The following is a 10,523-nucleotide window of genomic DNA, read 5'->3' on the forward strand; positions in this document are numbered from 1 at the left end:
AACCATAGGTTTTGATTATTGCAAAGAAATTTGTAATTAGCCCAATTCACCCCCTCCTCTTGGGCATCTTGATCCTTTCAATTGGTATCAGAGCCTCATGCTCATGTATTTAGGCATAACTGCCTAGAGCAAGATGTCTCACGGGGATGGACCTCCTCCTATCTTTGAGGGAGATGATTTTCCTTATTGGAAAATTCGCATGGAGGCGTATCTAGAAGCTCTAGATGTTGGTATTCTTAGAGCCGCCTCTCATGGCTTCCCAAAACCTCGGGATGCTACTCACCTACAAGGCGATGAGGTGAACTATGAGAAGTGGAATGTAAAGGCTTGAAACACCATCTTTAGAGGCCTTTGCAAAGATGTGTTCAATTGGGTGAGGAACCACAAAGACGCCCATGCACTATGGTCGGATGTTTGTGCGCTCCATGAGGAAACTAAGAGTGAGCGTGAGGAACGCTATCATCTTGTCATGAAAAAGCTCAACTCTTTTGAAATGCTTCCTAAAGAATGTGCTAATGAGATGTATTCATGTTTGAATGTTCTTGTAGAGGAAGTCAATGGGCTTAGACTCACTCAAATGCAACCATCCAATATTGTAAGAAAAATTTTGAGTGTCCTCCCCATTGATAAATATGGGCATATTGTGACCGTACTTCATCAAGGTGATCTTTCCACCGCTACACCGACACAAATCTTGGGAAAGATCAATGCTCATGAGATGTACATGCACATCACGCCACAAGATGGCTCATCCTCTACCAAGAAGAAAGATAAGGACTTGGCATTCAAAGCTAGCCAAGAGAAGGGTAAAGCAAGACTTGAGTATGAGAGCTCAAGTGATGATGAAGTTGATGATGAAAGTCTTGCTCTCATGGTGAAGAAGACCACCAAGATGCTAAAGAAGCTCAACAAGAGTGGCATCAAGTTTGATGGCAAGAAGAAGAAGTTCTTCACTAGCTCTAGAAGGAAGCCAATCTCCGAGATGGATTGCTTCAATTGTGGAGAACTTGGTCATCTAGCACACTAATGCACTAAGCCCAAGAAAGACAAGTTCAAGAACAAATACAAGGGCAAGAAAGATGACTCAAGTAATGAAGAAGAAGAAGAGAAGAAGAAGAATAAGCCATACAAGAAGAGAGATGGCAAGAAGAAGGACTTCCACAAGAAGAAGAAGAGTGGAAAGGCATACATTATTGGTGATTGACTCATGGACATTGATTCATCTAGTGCCTCATCCAATGATGATAGTGACAACGAGAAAGTGGCCACAATTGTTATCGACTCTTCATCATCTTCACCGCCACCACCGCCATCATCCTCTACACACCTATACTTTATGGCCAAGGGTGACCGCAAGGTATCTAATAATGATGATAGTAGTGATGATGAGCATGCTAGTGATGATGATAGCGATAGTGATGATGATGAATATGAATCACCTTCTTATGATGATCTTGCTAGATTGCTAAAACAATACACTAAGATCATTATAAAAACTAGAGCTAAAAATGAAAAGCTAGAAGCTAAAAATGATTTTCTTTTAGCCAAATGTGATGTAGCAGAAAAGGCTAGTGTTGAGCATAAAGAAGCAAATGATGCTATATCATCCAAACTCAAGGAGCTCAAATTTTCTAAGAAAGAGCTTAAAGAAAAACATGATAAACTTGAGAGGACACATAATGAGCTCATCACTAGCCACAATAAGCTAAGAGAAGAATATACTACTCTTAAGGTTAATCATGATAATCTTGTTATTGCTCAAGAATTCTTATCCAATGAGCCACATGATGCTACTAATGATGTTGTTAAGATTGATATAGCTACATCATGTGATGACTTGATTATTGAGAGCATTGAGAAAAGTTCTAGTAGCAAGGGCAAGCAAGTGGTTGAAGCCAATGATTATGATGAGTTTGTCAAGCTCAAAAATGACAATGAAAAGCTCAAGAAAGATCTTGAAGAACTCAAAACCACCAAATCTATTGTGCTAGAAACTATTGTTCATGATGATAGTTTGATCCTTGAGAATGAGAAGCTCAAAGATGAGAACAAGAAGCTCAAGGAAGAGAAAAATAATGATGCTCTTAAGGAAGAAAACAAGAAGCTCAAGTTGGAGAAAGAGCATCTTAAGATTGGATTGAGCAAGTTCACTAGAGGCAAGCATCTTTAAAGTTAGCTACTAATGAACACCGTTATGAAGATGGATAGAAGTGGCATTGGGTACTTGGCAAACCAAGAGAAGAAGGCTAAAGCTCAACAACAACATAAGTCCAAGCTAAAGCCAAAGAGATGTTTTGAGTGTGGACAAGAAGGCCACTTTGCTCATGAGTGCCAAACTCCACCACCACCACCCTTGCATAAGCATGCTAGACCTTTTGCCTTCAATGCTCACTACATGCTTAGAAAGGATTCTAGTGGAAAGATGAAAGTCATGTTCTTAGGTCCTCCCAATAAGAATAGGCCTAAGAAAATTTGGGTTGCAAAGTCACTTGTTGAGAAGGTGAAGGGCCCTCAACAAGTTTGGGTTCCTAAAGCTTGATCTCTTGTGTGTAGGTGAACTACAAGACCGGTAGAAGTCATTGGATTATTGATAGTGGTTGCACACAACATATGACCGATGATCCTCATATGTTCACCTCACTAGATGAAGAAGCAGATGGACAAGAAAGAATCACATTTGGAGATAACTCAAAGGGCAAGGTCAAAGGATTGGGCAAAGTGGCTATATCAAATGATCATTCCATCTCCAATGTGCTATATGTTGCTTCATTGAGTTTCAACTTGCTATCTGTTGGACAATTGTGTGATCTTGGCTTTCAATGCTTGTTTACCGAGAAGGAGGTTGTTGTATCCAAGAAGGATGATGATCATGTGATATTCAAAGGATTTAGATACAACAACCTATATCTAGTGGACTTCACCTTCGAAGATGCAAACTTGAAGACATGCCTATTCACCAAAACAACACTTGGGTGGCTATGGCATAGAAGACTTGCTCATGTTGGGATGAGCTCACTCAAGAAGCTAATAAAGAATGATTTGGTGAGAGGGTTGAAGGATGTGAAGTTTGAGAAAGACAAGCTTTGTAGTGCATATCAAACAGGCAAGCAAGTTGCAAATACCCATCCAACAAAAGCTTTCATGTCAACTGCAAGAGTGCTAGAACTCCTTCATATGGATTTATTTGGACCAACAACATACAAGAGTTTAGGAGAAAATCTTTATTGTCTTGTGATTGTTGATGACTATTCAAGGTATACATGGGTATTCTTCCTTCATGACAAATCTGAAGTTGCATCTTATTTCAAGAAGTTTACCAAGAGAGCACAAAATGAATTTGAAGTGAAGCTTAAGAAGATAAGAAGTGACAATGGGAAGGAATTTGACAACACAAACATAGAAGCCTATTGTGATGAAGTTAGGATCAAGCATGAGGTCTCCGCAACATATACTCCTCAACAAAATGGTATAGTTGAGAGGAAGAACCGGACATTGATCACCCTTGCAAGAACAATTCTTGATGAGTACAACACCCCCAAAGCTCTATGGGCGGAAGCTATCAACACCGCATGCTATGCATCAAACCGCCTATTCCTTTAAAAGTTCCTTGGCAAGACACTTTATGAGTTGCTCAATGGGAAGAAGCCAGACGTCTCCTTCTTTAGGGTGTTTGGTTGCCAATGCTACATCTATAAGAAGCACCAACACCTAGGGAAGTTTCAAAGACGTTGTGATATTGGTTTTCTTGTTGGTTACTCATCAAAGTCCAAAGCATATAGAGTATTTAATCATGCCACCAGCTTGGTTGAAGAAACATATGATGTGGAATTTGATGAATCTAACAGCTCCCAAGGAGCACATGAGAATCTTGATGATGTAGGTGATGAACCATTGAGGGAGGCTATGAAGAACATTCCGGTTGGAGGCATCAAGCCTAAAGATGATGATGATGTATAAGTGATTGAACCACCTTCTTCATCAAGTATGCCACAAGATGGTGATAAAGATGGGAGAGTGGAAAATGAAGACACTCATGTCTCCTATGATCAAATGGTGGTACAAGCACAAGATGTTGATGCTCCACAACCTCCTCCTCAAGTGGTCAATAGAAGAAATACACCTTTACTACAAGATCATCCATAAGATCTCATCGTAGGGAGTCCTTCAAAGGGTGTAATGACTCGCTCACAAAAACTTGCTTCATTTATTGCTCATCACTCTTTTGTCTCTTGCTTTAAGCCTACTAAGGTAGAAGAAGCTCTTCAAAATTCAGATTGAATAAATGCAATGCATGAAGAGTTGAACAACTTCACCCGCAATGAAGTTTGGACTCTTGAAGAGAGGCCCAAAGGTGCAAGAGTCATTGGAACAAAGTGGGTGTTCTGAAACAAGCAAGATGATCAAGGTGTTGTTGTGAGGAACAAGGCAAGACTAGTTGCAAAGGGGTTCTCTCAAGTTGAAGGTTTGGATTTTGGAGAGACCTTTGCACCGGTTGCAAGATTAGAAGCCATCCATATCCTCCTTGCATATGCATCACATCATTAAATGAAACTTTATCAAATGGATGTGAAAAGTGCATTTTTAAATGGCTTTATTAATGAACTAGTCTATGTTGATCAACCTATCGGGTTTGAAGACCCTAGATATCCTAATCATGTTTATAGGTTGTCCAAGGCTTTATATGGGCTTAAGTAAGCCCCAAGAGCTTGGTATGAGTGCCACCTGGACTTCCTCATTGAGAAGGGTTTCACCATTGGGAAGGTCGACACCACACTATTCACCAAGAAGCTTGATGGGCATATCTTCATTTGTCAAGTGTATGTTGATGATATCATCTTTGGATCATCAAATGTAGATTCTTGCAAAAAGTTTGGTGAATTAATGTCGAAGGAGTTTGAGATGTCAATGATTGGAGAGCATACATTCTTTCTTGGTTTTCAAGTCAAGCAAATGAGAGAAGGGATTTTCATCTATCAAGAGAAATATACAAATGATCTTCTCAAGAGATTCAAGATGATGAATGTAAGCCAATTAAGACACCAATGCCAACTAATGGACATCTCGACCTAGATGAGGGAGGTAACCCAGTCGATCAAACTCTCTACCGCTCAATGATTGGTAGTTTGTTATATTTAACCGCATCTAGGCCCGACATCATGTTTAGTGTGTGTATGTGTGCTAGATTTCAAGCTAATCCTAAAGAAACTCATTTGATTGCCGTTAAAAGAATCCTTAGGTATCTTAAGCACACACCAAGCATTGGTCTTTAGTATCCCAAAGGAACTATATTTGAGTTAGTTGGCTATTCCGATTTGGATTATGTCGGTTGCAAAGTTGATAGAAAAAGCACATCCGGAGGGTGCCATTTGCTTGGTAGATCACTTGTGTTTTGGTCCTCCAAGAAGCAAAATAGTGTGGCTTTGTCCACCACCAAAGCGGAATACATTGCCACGGGTGCTTGTTGTGCACAAATACTTTATATGAAACAAACTTTGCTAGACTATGATGTAGTTCTAGAAAAAGTACCTCTTTTGTGCGACAATGAAAGTGCGGTAAAACTTGCAAACAATCCGGTTCAACACTCTCGCACCAAGCACATAGATATACGCCATCACTTTTTTAGAGATCATGTTGCTAAAACTAATATAACACTAGAAGGTGTAAGGACCGAGGATCAATTGGCGGATATCTTCACTCAACCGCTAGATGAGACAACATTTTGTAGATTGCGGAATGAGCTCAATGTGCTTGATTTAAGTAACTTCACTAAAAAATGAGCTTGTGTTGTCCCTTGCATTGCATTGTAATATGCAACATGTTTAATGTTTTGTAATGCATATAGGGCTTGTCTAACATGGTTATGATAACCGCCGAAAAGCGTGTGAAAAAGCTTAACCTTGGATCAAACTTGACAAGCAACTAGATTTACTTACAAGTATTGCATTGCATATGCATGAATGTTGTTTTGTCGTTTGTCTTCAAATTGCCCTTTTATTGCCTATTTTCTTAAAAAGAATTATAGCCTAAGGCAAAATATTTTTGAAAAACATGAGGGTTTGAGAGAGGTCACTCACATCAGTCTCAATTGGTGTTTATTTGGATCTTATTCAAGTTGGGACTTGATTGGGAACAGGCAACATGAAGAACTTTGAAGATTTGCTGGAAAAAGAGTGATCGAACGCTGCATCGGACTCTGAAGTCCAGCGTCCGACCAGTTCATAGGTGGTGAACTTGATGCGAAGGAGTGACCGGACTCTGCCTTTCAGTGTCCGGTCAGAAGGCATTTCAGCATCCGGTCGTGTGGAGAAGATGAAGGATGTATTGATCAGACTCTGGCTGCGTTCGGTTGGTGTCCACCGGACGCGTCCGGTCATGATTCTAGGAGATTTAGATCTCTCTGGAATCGACCGGACATTGGGTGGCAGCATCCGGTCGCTGCCACTGGAGCGTCCGGTCAATAGGATTCATGCAGCATACAAACTCTTTCTCCGTTTCCTATTCAATCTCATGGGGGACCCCTTTATAATCGAGCGTTGCTCTGACCTAGCCCCTTACCTGTGCTGACTTCACTGCCTGTCCACGCCGCCGTGCCCGTGCTCCTGAGCCCTAGCCGCACAGCAAGCTTCACCACGCCATCTTCTACCGAGCCCGTGCACCACCGCATCACCGCTTGCCATCGCACCCTGCCTGTACTGCCGCTCCCATGCCGAGCTGCTGCGCCCGCACCAAGCCATCGTGCCGCCGTTCTTGTGCACCACCGCAGCACCACCCTGCGCTAGCCACCACCTAGCGCTAACCCTAGCTGCAGTCCCGACTGATCCATCACCGGATAGCCTCCAGTGCCCACTCTGAACCCTTGCCGTCGATTCAATGCGCATCACATAACCCTAGCTGATCTGGTGGTTCCCTATTCATTTCTCTTCTCCTTGGATCGCCGGTTCATCAGGTAGCAAGCCCATGTTTCAATTTTGTACCTAATTGCTTGCTTTCTTAGGGTTTCGTATCTCTAGATGCATAATTAAAACTATTTGTATTTCCTGATCTATTCCATCATGCAGTGAGTCGGTGTTGTTAAGGTCTTAGTGGCAGTTGTCAGTTAACTCGGGACCAAGCTCGTGAGTACGGATCGAGGCCAAGCCTCGGAAGTGACAGTCGGCAGTTGTCTCTTGTCAGCAGTAGTTGTTCTCTTTAGATCCAACCGAATGTTCATGTCAAGAATGTTGGGGGCAGTCTGGGTGATGAGGATTCGAGGTGTCCGCCTCACTTGCCTACAGATCCTAAAGGCAAGGTGACGAAGAAGACTGCAACAAAGAAGCGCAAGTACCTAGATGCAGAGACAGCTAGAGCAGCCATAGTTGTAGAGGCCACAGAGCGTGCTGAGAGAGGAGGTGCTCGTAGTGGAGTCTGGATTGTAGATCAGCTTTCATCAGAAGCAAGGGCTACACTTGAGCGGGTTAAGCACCTTCATGGTGGTCCACCTGGGACTCTCATGATTGGAGGATGACATGTTGCCATCGATGAGGATCAGCCTCAGGGGGAGTCACAGCAGCAGGCACCGTCAGCAGAGTAGACTCATGAGGGATAGCAGGCCGAGGAGACCGAGCAGGCACCTCAGCCATAGCTTCGCTGCTCTGGTCGTACTCGTGCTCCAGTCACACCGAGGGCGGATACACAGCGGAGGGGTTCTCGTCCACCGCCCAGACCATAGGGTCCGCCTCCTATGACACACTTGGACTTGAGGGCCGCCACGGCCAAGCAGGTGTAGCAGCTTAGGTTTGTGGAGTTTGAGCAGTGGTTCCCACCGAGGAGGGATGATAGAGCATCAGAGGACTTCTACACACCACTCCAGGAGGATTTCTACCATGCATATCTTAACAGTGGAGCTGTATTCAGACCTCAAAGGGTGTGCCACATTGAGTCTATAGTTGTAGTAGTTGGAGAGCACATTCACCCTTACCTTACATATCTGCTAGGGCTAACATACTTGATTGGACAGACATGATTATATATTCCATCTTGGGTCCATCAGTTTTATGCTATGCTATGGATTGACCCACAGCACAGATACATTCACTTTGCATTCAGAGGCAGGGATTACAGGCTAACGAGCACAAGAGTCAGGGAGATACTCAGGCTTTAGGAGCAGCCTATCAGGTTACATGATGTTTGCTATGGACAGATAGCGCCTCCCAGACGCCCTCATGGTAGTATGGTGCCTCCCACAGATTTGGTTCACCACTGCTTCAAGGAGCCTTTTGGTGAGGGGTCAAGCAGGACTCCCAGTGATCTCACTCCAAAAGCTAGAGTGCTGGATGCCATTATGAGGAGGACCTTGATTCCGAGGATAGGGTATCGCGAGGGCTTGACTCGCTTACAGCTATGGCTTCTCAACTCCCTGATGCAGCAGACCGTATTTGACATTTGGGATCTCCTTCTTTCAGAGATGGAGGATACTATTACTGAGGGGTTCGGAGGTCATCGACAGTTGCCCTATGCCCATTGGATCACATTTCTTATTCACAGGGCAGTTACAGTGAGGTCGCCTGAGATGTTAGCTGAGTATAGTGGTGCTACTATAGAGTTCCCTACATATAACCTGACTCAAATGATCCGCCATAGTACACCATAGGCATCTAGTCAGTCGCGCCGTCGTCTAGATGTACCAGAGACTATAGCCTAGCATGATGCTATTATCAGGAGTATTGTAGCTACTAAGGAGGAGGAGCTTGCTCAGCAGGAGGGGATGGTCAAGAGCGACCCTAGTGATAGCTCAGATGAGGACTATCGGGACATTCCTCAGATGTCTACATGTCGACATGATCATGAGGCTGGCAGCTCTAGTTCAGCTCCACCTACACCATAGGCAGACCCCGCTCTACTTGCTATACTTGAGCGGATGAGGTAGGATTAGGCACACCAGGCTTAGGAGACCGCTACCACTTTTGCATAGTTCTAGACTCGGTAGGATGAGTTTCAGCGACAGTAGCTAGCTATTCAGCAGCAGACGCAGGCTCTACAGCAGCATCAGCAGGCCATGCATCAGCAGCAGCTTCTCATGCAGCAGCAGCTTCTCGGATTTATGTAGCATGTAGTGACAGCGATTGGGGCTCCACCGCCATAGCCTTCGCCCCAGCTTGGTCAGCCTACCACCTCTTTGATGACTCCAACATTATAGCCTAGTGGGCTTCAGAGTCAGGGACAGCCACCAGCATAGTATGCTTCACCTACAGAGCAGGTGTCCCAGTATTTTGCTTCGCCAGTGATAGCCTCGCAGTTCACACCTCTTTAGATGGGCTTCACACTAGCTGAGACGCCCTCGCTGCTAGTGCTAGAGACTACGGTGTCCAGGAGCCTTGGTGCTTCCTTCAGTGAGTTAACAGGGCAGCCTACTCCTCCATATCTACATGTTCCAGGTCCTTCTATAGCTACACCTATCACAATGACTATAGAGACGCTCCCTTCCTCAGTGGCATCATCAGAGCCGGTTGCTTCAGTCATACCAGCACAGCCTATAGTAGCTCCTATTCCTAATACGACCCAGACTGCTTTAGCATCGCTTATAGCTATAGAGGGTCAGACTGCTCAGAGCTCAGGGTTAGATGATGATGGTGCCCAGTTTTAGCTCGCTCCTCGTACCTCAGCGCCTGGCTCGTCTACTGTAGCCCCTCCGACCGACCCTTAGGTTTTGGTGTTTGACGCCAAAGGGGGATAGGGTTTGAGTATGATAGTCTTAGGTGAAAGCTCTAGTTTGGTTTTGGGTAATTGATGAAACCCTAAGTGCTAACATAGTTTATCAAAGTGATTATGAGATAGGTAGCACTACTCCAAATGATGAAGCAATGGCAAAGATCATGACAATGGTGATGGCATGGTGATGGTCAAATGCTTAAACTTGGAAAAGAAGAAAGAGAAAAACAAAAGGCTCAAGGCAAAGGTAAAATTGTAGGAGCCATTTTGTTTTCGTGATCAAGACACTTAGCGAGTGTGATCACATTTATGATAGATAGCCGTACTATTAAGAGGAGTGAAACTCGTATCGAAATGCGGTTATCAAAGTGCCACTAGATGCTCTAATTCATTGCATATGCATTTAGGATCTAGTGGAATACTAACACCCTTGAAAACGTTTGTGAAAATATGCTAAAACATGTGCACAAGGTGATACACTTGGTGGTTAGCACATTTAAGCAAGGGTGAAGATAGAGTTAAAAAGGAGTTCGTCGTGCTGGTTACAGTGCTACCGGACACGTCCGGTATGGTGACCAGACATGTCCGGTATTTGGTGACGTACTTAGCAACTAAACGTGTCCAGTCGCCACACCAGACGCATCTGGTGTGAATCAGAAAAGACAATATACGGTAGAGTAGCTGATCGGACGCTGGCAGCATCTGGTCTGGTATCACCGAACGTGTCCGGTCGGGCAAGGATACTTACTGTAATCCACTGGACGCTGAGGCTCAGCATCCGGTCATTTTCTAGCAGATGCGTCTGGTCGGCCTGGTGGCTTACTGGACTCAACTGG

The sequence above is a fragment of the Miscanthus floridulus genome, chromosome 16 (assembly GCF_019320115.1).
Source record: "Miscanthus floridulus cultivar M001 chromosome 16, ASM1932011v1, whole genome shotgun sequence".
NCBI lineage: Eukaryota > Viridiplantae > Streptophyta > Magnoliopsida > Poales > Poaceae > Miscanthus > Miscanthus floridulus.